Here is a 10,490-nt window from a genome sequence, read left to right as displayed (position 1 = left end):
CTTTCTTTCTTTCTTTCTTTCTTTCTTCCTCTCTCTCTTTCTCCCTGTCCCTGTCTCTATTTCTCCCTCTTTCTCTCACTCTCTTTATCTCTCTCTCTTTCTCTCTATCCTCTCCAGTCTGACTGTTTGGATGGCTGTGGCTGAGCAAGGGTCTGTACGACCCAGGTCCTAGCTCTGGGAACTAGAGCTGCCATGGGAAAATGTAGAGGCTGCAGCTCCAATTAGAATGAGAATAGGGAGACTTGGCCTGTTTGGGCTACAAATAACACAAGACGTCCACGGGACAAAAAAATAAGAAACAAAAAGAAGGGCAGTTTCCCTCCCTATTGGCTCGTTGCCTTTTTTTTGTAATTTATATGCGAGAGACGCCAGGGTTGATAATAGATAAAGACAACATTGGAATTCAAAACTAACATGAAAATATTCATTAGCATCCGAGTTTCATCGGGGATGAATTAGAATCGCAGTCAGTCACTTTAAGAGCCATGATGCGAGAGGTCATAAAATGCCCTAATGCACTGCTTACTAACAAGTTTTTCTGGGTTGCAAGGTCTAAATATTTAAAAAGGGGCACAAGTCCAAGACTGGTTTTCCCCCCATCCATACGTCCTCAAAGAACTGCACATGTAATTACCCATATATACTTAAATACAGAGCTGGTGCTGTAAAGCTATGTGGAAAACGTATGAGTTTATATAAATTATTCAGCCATAAAACTGTAAAGCAGTGTTCCGGCCAAGCTGAAGTAAATGGACACTGGAGTGAGAATGATGCAAGGCAGATTGTATGTTCCTGTGTGTCCTTGTGTGCGTTTCTGTCATGGTCATGTCGTTAAAATAATATTAATCCATGGACTAGTATTAACTATAGAGAAGAAAGACATTACGATGTCAACAATCAAATGCTTGAAACAAGTTCAACTGCCTTGAAACATACATGTTCATACGTACTGTATGATGTATATATATATATATATATATATATATATATATATATATATATATATATATATATATATATATATATATAAATATGTCCATACATAAATGCTCAATTAAATACAAAATGTGTTGTTAAGGATAGTGAGTGAAATATCATGCATATGAGCACAAATGGCCATCTTGAAATGGCTCTTACGACTGTGAACCCTGCATGGTCCAACCTACCTTGTATCAATTAAACAGATGACTCCTTCAGGTTTGGCCCTAGACCATGTATTCCATGTCAAAAGCTACAGATGACAGGTGGTCTTTTCATCAGCTCAACCACACACACGCAATCAAACAAAGTCAACCTTGGCAAAATTAGAACATAACAGCTTTGCATTCTGTCTGCAAACAAGCGTACTTGGGGCCAAGAATAACAATGGGGCCAAATTAAAGGATTGAGGTTAAATGGAGCAAACTGGGGAAAAATGTGCATGCATGTTAATAGCAAGTCCCTCCTTCTCCATCTGGGGGATTGGAGGGAAATATACTTTTTTTTTACTTTCACTTAAGTTTGACCTAAATTTGAACCTCATCTTGTTTCTTCTTGCATAATGCCTTTTGGACAGAGCTTTGATTCCAGATTTCTATATGATATAGTCGACCTTTAATTAATACCAATACTCAATGGGTGCACTTTATGAACTCAAACAACATTCATAACTCGCACAGTATTTAATATGAACATCATTCAAATGGGACACCTTCAACACCTTCAACTTTTTCCATTGCATATATTCCAACAGCTTCCATGAATAACAAACCACTATACGCATCCACTAAAGACGTCATCATTGCAATCATCCAGATCGGCTTACATGTATCATATGATCCAATGAACTAAATTCATAAATGCTTATTTATAAACAAACAGTGCATGCACCATAAACCCAATCATATCATTTTGTAAGGGTAGGGTCGGAAGTGTATATGGTATTGAACACCAATCCAGAAGGAGTAAAATAACTGGATGAATGAACAAAGGATGAGTTATGTTTTATTACTCATCCTGAAACAGAAACACAAGTGTTTAATGGTTGACCCCATTTTATTAGATATAATGAACCCAGACTCCTTGGATCATAGCTCATCAAAAAGTGAAAGGAAACCACACAATTGCAAATTAATCTTTCATTGATGTATGCAGGTCAGTGAACTTGAACCTGTATGTGTTCTATGTCTACTTTAGTTTGTATCATTAATAAATGAACGCAGGTTGTTCTAAACACTCTGAACCAAACTGTTCTCTGTCTGAATTTTTGGTCATGGGAGGCTCTTGGTTCACTGGAATTCATCCAAAACCCTTTTAAAAGTTGACCACCATTTTTTAGCATATCATATTAGAATGGATGATTGTATTATTTAATCTACTGTTCTAAATTGTTCCATGAAAACTTGAAATGTTTTCTTTCTTAATAGACATATCTTGTATAATAGCAGACCTGTCGCACAGGTTACTCAAGTTGGTCAGTGCGCATGTGCCAAGCAGCCAGCAACTCACACACACGCGCGAACCTAAACCGCACAAATGCACGCACACACGCACATACACACCGCATACACACACACAAGAACACACACGCCCGCGCTGACGCAAACATTTCAATACAAAGGCAGCGCTACACACCGCACACACATGCAGGCCAAGCGGCTCACACACACATACACCACACGCACGCACGCACGTACACACACGCACATACACACGCACATGCGTGCGCTGACGCAGACGTTTCAAGACAAAGGCAGCTCAGGACACCATATACACACACACCACACGCACACACACACTCGCGGGTTGAAAGACAACGGCAAGATCGATCCCGCATCCTGCAATGTCTTGCTTTATTGGTATCCCCCCTCCCCCCACCTCGACAAGCAATGGCAGGTCGTTCATTTTCTCATATAAAAAACGTTAAATTCAAACATCGCGCCGACCGGCATATCAACACAAAAGTCACGTGATCTTAAAGAGACAGAGTCCCTATTACGCAGAACGAAAACATGTCAATAACACAGTATGGTGAATTATGTCTATAGAGTCCGCCACAAGACTACACTTTGTTGCTCAAATGTAATATTACTCTCCTCCTTGAGCCTCTCGAAATGTCATGCGATATTGATATCCCCCCTCCCCCCTGCGGACTGTTGTAGTTGGTTTATTTTTCTTAGGTTTTGTGTGTATGCTATGTGTGACTGTAGGCTACTGCTGCCTGTCTTGGCCAGGAAACCTGAAGAGATGTTTAATCTCAATGATGATTATTATTTTCAACAAACCAATAGTAGTTGCAATGCATTTTAAAATGTCAATGCACTTTTCAGCCCTGAATAACAGTAAAAGCTATTGAATAATTGATTTGCATGAATAGTATACTGCACATTCCATCGAACCATTACACCTGTTACCCATAAATTGACGCACACACTACACTGTAAAAAATAAAAAGTTGAGCAAACTCCAAATTGCAAGGCAACTTACTGCAATACATTTTTGAGTTTTGAGCCCATCAAAAAGGTAATTTTCTTCTTTAGACAAACTTGAAAGTTAGAGTTATACCAACTGAGATTTTTATATTTTACAAACTCAAAAAAATAAGTCAGGGGTGTTAACTTAATATTTCAAATTAAGGTTAATATTATTTAAAAAGTTTAAATAATATTAGTTTTAAATTCACTTTATTAAAATTAATAATTTGAAACTAGCAACATGTAGCTAGTTCAGCAGCAGAGAATCGCTGTCTAAATGCAGCAAACCAAAGTGCAGAACAAGTTTGACATAATGGTCAAACTTGTTCTGCACGAGACGGGAGCCCAGGTTAAACGGTGACGCAACTCTCGTGCCTCATACACCGCACGATCCCGAGAGCTGCCTTTATTTAACACACACCCGCAACACACAGCGCACCGCACACCCAACCAACGGACAAGCAAGTCTCGGTAACGGTGGCGGCAACACTACGCACAATAAACAACACACAAACAATAAAGACCCCAAACCTGTTAACAAATTGACAAAAGGCAATAAACCCCTTTTTCCCAACCGGCATCACGAATACCCAGACTCCCCGGGGGGTAGTGTCGAAATGCGCATGTGCACCGTAGTTGGCCCAGCCTCAGACAGAGTCTGACTTAAACTTGTGTGTCTTGCTAACAAAGAGACTACAGTGAGCCCAACTCTTGACCCAAAACTCAACATTGTTGGTTGGACTAAATTGCATTGCACAGTTGACATGAATACTTAATGTTTTATATTCATTTTACTCAGAAATCATAATGAGACCAACAATTTTAAGTTTTCGTTTTTACAGTGTAGCTGCTTTCAGACACACATGTAAATCCTGATATTTTCCTGATGGACCTTATGTGTGAACAACATGTCCTGACATTTGTACCACAAATATCTCCTGAATAATACCTGAGGTAGTTTTTTCTCCGTAGGAAATGTAAATTACCTTATAAGTGAATGAGGAGTAGAAAGTCGGTATTTCTCACCCCACTTCAGTGTTGATGACGCTTCTGCATGTAATGATAATCAGCCTTTTGCTTTTTGTTCTCTGAATGGTTAAAAAATATTTAAATGTTGGTACTGCTTTTAAGAGTCATTTGTGGTGAACGCTAAAAGATAAGTCTTATCAAAACCCTAAAAGTACACATCATACAATCAATTACATTAAATGAGTTCACAGCTGTACGTGTATAGAAAATGTTTTTTTTATTATTATTACTGACAACAGTCAGCTGAACATTATAGGGTCCCGTCCTCCAACTCTGTTTCCTCAGTTAAACACAGAAATCAACTACATTTGTCCAAGTGTTATTTTAATGAAGCAAAAAAATATGCTCTCTTTCTCCGGTAACGCAGTCGTACGTGAAGCCTTTCTTCTTCATCGTTTCTCCTATTTGTCTCAAACTCATGCTCAAATCTCTCATCGATCACTGCTTCGGATTTTGTGGATTATACGGAATATATAATCCATAATTTTAGCAACATTTAAGATGATCACGATGAAAAAAAAAAGTGTGAAAACGGCTTATAAGTAGAAAATTATTATGCTTACTTCATAACGTAAGCAGGAAATTATTATGCTTGCTTCATTACGTAATAGGTGAACCAAAATGTCTATACGCTGTAACATTATAGGCAAAATGTTATTATGTTATGCGCTCAGAAATGTGTTACATTATCAACCAGGGTTTCAACATTATTGCTATGGGTTTAATTACAACCAGAGATTGAGCGTGCGCAACGCACGCACGGAAACTCTAGTTTGTGTAGAGTCGGCTATTATTTATGTGTCAAAAATTCATCTGCTAAACTGAACTTTGGCCCTTGAAAGATTAGGTCTTTGTGTGACATTCTTTGAAAATGGAAAGGTATGTTTTGCAAGGTTGGGGGATAAAAGGCAGGCCAAGGTTTGCAAAATTATAAACAAAGCACAGTGTCAACCATATGCTCTTTGGGTATTTCAGTGTTCAATTAAGCCAAGGGTTTTGGCTCTTTTTTTGGTTTGGATCTCAATAAACAATGATGTGCAACAGAATATTGGGTTCCATGGCCCGGCAGTAGTCGACTCCCATTTTGCATGTTACTGAGGTCATGCTGCATGTGTCTATTTTTGTTTGTTTGTTGATAGGATATGCAATGTCTGCCATTTTATTTACTTGTGCTATAAACTAAAACACACATTGACATATTAGACAAATACCATTTTTGAAAAAATGTAGATGATCAACAAATATTGTACAGCACATTTAAACATTTGTGTGATATTAGAAGGCAATTGCCATGTAACACCTTGGTTTCGGAAAAAAATAATAAAAATCACTTCAAAGACTAAATTAACTACAACTCTGAATCACAATATATTTAAGGTACAGCGTTAAGTGCAGTCTCCTCAGATATGCTTACTATGTGTCAGTAGCATCTTGTAAATATGACTCTTTGCTCCTAAACTGAGGTGATAAAGCCAGCGGCATTGATTTTTACATTAACCACCTTTCAGGGGTCACAGGATTAGGTACTGCACCTTACATTTTTTCACCCACACTTTTAGTAATGGCAATAAATCTTATTTATCCCATATAACTCCTCCAACTTAATTTCAGCTTGGGAAAGAAACACACACACCCCACACTGCGGGGCTCAGCATCAGCTCCAGAACCAATTCAATTAAGACATTTAGCAAAGTGACCTTTGAAACTTTGAGGCTTAGAAAAAAACAACCTAATCAGAAATCGAGCGTCAACACAAAACAAAGAGGGTGTCATTTGAAGAAATATGTGCAGTTCTTTTTGGGCCAATATAACAGGCGTTTTTACGTATTATATGGTGGTATGGAGAAAGTAAGCGAAAAGATAGACATTTGTGTGTATAGTGTATAGTATCAAATTCAGACTGTCCTTAAAACCTCATCTAAAAACCATCACGTTGGATTCAAGTCCACAAATCACTTTGCTGTTGTGACATTCAAAACGCAGCTGGAAAAATAATATATATAAAACAATAAATATTAAAGAGGTTCATGTTGCCATAATTTTACTTTCCCGACACCCATAAACCTATTTTGTCACCACTCTTTTTCAAATAGCAAAGACTCAATCCCATAGTCAAGAAGTGACACACAAAGATGACAGACAGGGAGCTTCTGTTTGACGTAAATAGAAACTGACATCTCTGTTTATTTCTCTTGGGCCTGCATTTCTACTGCCAAGCTACTAAGAAGACTGAAATATCCCAATTTTAGGGTGTGTATCTGGGTCTCGGAGGGAGTGTGTATGTTAAATGTGTGTTACCATCAATTTGTGTTTTGGAATTAGTAATTCAGCCAGTTGTCTTTCAAGAAAGGACATGCACTCAATCTCTGCCAGTCAGATGAATCCCTGGAGAGGATACATCTCCAGCCCTGATGTCCTGAATTCTTATTCTAATCAAGCCTCGAAAGTGCCAGCGCTGAGGGCTTAAATGAGGAAAAATAAATAGCCCTGCGATGGGTCGGGAGAACGATAGTAGACTGACAACATCCCACTCTCTAGCACAGCCCTGGGAATCTGGAATAATGGCACAGTACTGCTTACTTGCATTGACGTGTAATAATCCATTGTACTAAGAAAAAACGTGCCTTATTCCATCATCCACGCATATTTTTTGTAAATGATTCCTATCATATGGTTTATTTTTATATGTTTATAAGTGTATTTAAGTAGATTGGCCTTTTTGAACAAAATCAATAGCAAGGATACTGGTGCTTCCATACCAGGTGAAATCCAGATGCCTCCTTGCACTCTGGCTCATTTGACTGGTTGGCATCTAAATTGTAATCTGAATGCATGCGTGGTATTTTACATGTATGTAAATACCAGGCACTATTTGTATCTCACGCTAATCTGGAAATAGGCAAAGAAAGCATCAGTCAGCAGGTCAGCCCCTCCATGTGCTTATCGCAGGTCAGAGGTGTTTGCATAAAACAAGCTAATTCTCCTGCTTGAGAGGGGAGGTGGTCGCATGTAGCCTCCTAGATGGTTAGGTCTATTGACATCCGATCATTGAATGTGTTAGGCTTGCTGCTTCTCCGCTCCCCTGCTGACCTATCGCAAACTTACAAGGAGGAATCTTTTACTCTGCATCCTATAGAAAACAAGCCAAGACAAGTGTGCAAGCAAGGTCAACAGAGGAGAATTGAATACAATTAGAAAAGTACATGTGTATCCTCAACCTTTTCCCTATCAGTCAAAAACACACAAATCCAGAGTTAAAGTTGACATAAGGATTACAAGAAATGTCCAAAATAACATTGCTAAATAGAATAATTGAGGATAAACATCAAGCAGTTGAAGAACACATTACTACTTAAAGAGGACATATTATACCACCAGGTGTGAGTGTGATTAGCCTTACAAGCCGGTTCGAAAATATGCCCCATATGACATCACTAGTGGGCGTATCCACCTAGATCTGTGCTGGATAGATCAGTCTACCAGCCTACCCAGTGGAATGAAGTAAACGTTGCTCATCTATCCAGCATAGATCTAGGTGGACATGCCCACTAGTGATGTCATATGGGGCAGATTTTCAAAACGGCTTGTAAGGCTAATCACTCTCACACCTGGTGGTATAATATGTCCCCTTTAAATAAGAGGAGAACAGAGCTTTGCTTAACATTTAACCATACAACATATATTTGTGGCAATTTCCATGCTACACTCCACCTGTGTGACTTTTATTGGGCACCTCCAACCAACGGTTTATTGTCAAGTTCTTAGGAAATGATACATGGCCTGCTGCTCCAGGTCAGTCCTTGAGTGTGTTTGCCTTGGTAATGGCTGGTTTAACCTGTGCACACTGATTACTACCTCACCATGCCCCAGAGTCCAATCAGAATCAGCAAGGTGAGGCTGCTTAAATCAGCCATCACCCCACAGACACTCCCACACATTATTTATAAAAAATATATAGAAAATATAAAACGGAGACTGTTTTTTCATAATAAGTTGTGTGATAGTTTAGTTATGGAGCTTGAAAGTGTGCTGATTCGGCTAATTATTATGTCTAATAGTTTAAATATAAATCAAACAATTTTGCCATTGGACCTAATTAAAATGCATACTAGGCAGCAAATTTGCTTAATTTCCATTAATATGAAGATCCCAGAGGCCCTTAGACCAGGCACGGATTTCTCTGGGGGAAAACCACTCAGGGGTTTCATTTTGCAACTGGGATTGGCTTTTTTGCATTGGAAACCAACTGTGCACAGTATACGTTGACAATGCTTGTTTTAGGAGTGTTTGTTTATTGTGGTCTGGCAACATAGTCAGGTTACAGTTGCCCCACAAATGAACTAAATGTAATAGACTTCAGGCATCAAAATAGACAGGGTTTGACGGCACAGAGAAAGGAAGAACATTGACTTATAAATGGAGAGAAGATGGATTATTGTTGTTTCAGTAAATGTGACACAAAAGATTAAACACTTATTTCAAGATTATAGTCATATAGTTATTGTAGCATGCATTTACATGCACTTCCACCATCAAACCAATAAGAAGCATTACGGTATGTCAGTTGCAATAGTTCAACTGTAAACTGAATGTATTCATCAAGACAAGATGGCTCATCTTCAGACCGTTGATTGTGTGTGACTACACACACCAACAGGCCCCTTCAGGAGGTGGATGAGTAACATGTTACGTAACTGTTGCGTGTAGCCTCAAAATAACATTTTGGGAAACATAACACATCAACAGTGGGTGCGAAGTATTGAGTCCATCTCCACAATATTGGAATGTGCAGAGAGATACACATAGGTCCTCTTAGAAGAACTTTGGGTCACACCATGCCAGAAACCACTCTTGAAAGGTTGAATTTCTATGAGTAACGCAGACGGAGAGAGGGAAGGAATCTCACCACTCTACGTATGGGAAGACAATGGCTATATTTTGGCCACCCTTAGAACATGATAATGAACAGAGCAAAAACATGAAATGCTATTTGGATTAAGCCATTATTGTTTCCATGATGGTGATCATGGAAACTGGTTATCCTCACTGTCAAAAGGGTAGTGTAATTGCTTGTTTCAAGGATGCCAAAGGGTTCTTTGGCATGTGTTGACAATCCAATTAGAGATGGAATCATACCTTAACCTAAGCTAAAGCTACCCTTTTTTCCGTTCAGTTTCAAAGTAAATCGTTTCACCAAAGGAAATGGGAACAAATAAGCATGAGAGGTGGGCTGGGCTATTTCACAGCTATTAATTTTTTGTTTATTTTACATGCAAAATAAAATAAACATATAGATATATCACTGATCCTCAGGGTGACAAAAAAAATGGGGTCGGGGTGGGGAGCGGATTAATATTAATATAAAAAATTATAATAATTGAATAAATAGATTTGCAAATCTTCAGGAGTTCAGGAGTTTAATCGCTGAAGGATAGAAGCTTTTGTTGAAGCGCGTCGTTCCAGTCTTCAGAGATCTATAGCGTCTTCCAGAGGGCAGAAGTTGGAAGTGATCATGGCTCGGATGCGAGATGTCCCTGATGATCTTGGTTGCTCGGTTCAAGCTGCACTCAGGGTACAAAGAGTGGACTGATGGAAGGTCACAACCAGTGATGTTGAGGGCTTTGGTGACAACTCTCTCTAATTTCCTCTTGGTGCGACTTTCAGAGATCCCATACCAGATGGTGATTGAAGATGTGATGATGCTTTCAATAATGGCTTTGTAGAAGAGCACCAAAAGGTTTTTGTTGACATTCAACTTTTTCAGTTGTCATAGGAAATAAAGTCTCTGATTTGCCTTTTTGATAAGGTGGGTGGGGTTAATGTCCCATTAAAAATTATGGCTGATATGTGAGCCAAGACATTTAAAGGAGTCAGTCAAGGTTATAGGCTGATCACATATAATAGTGGGGCTTTAGTGTTAGGCCTCCTTCTTATATCCACAACCATTTCTTTGTTTTTTGAGGTGTTAAGATGGAGCTTGTTTTCAGTACACCAGTCCATAGCCCATTT

The sequence above is a fragment of the Gadus chalcogrammus genome, chromosome 16 (genome assembly GCF_026213295.1).
Source record: "Gadus chalcogrammus isolate NIFS_2021 chromosome 16, NIFS_Gcha_1.0, whole genome shotgun sequence".
Taxonomy (NCBI): Eukaryota; Metazoa; Chordata; class Actinopteri; order Gadiformes; family Gadidae; genus Gadus; species Gadus chalcogrammus.
The sequence above is the reverse complement of the archived record's forward strand: the minus strand, read 5'-3'. Positions refer to the sequence as shown.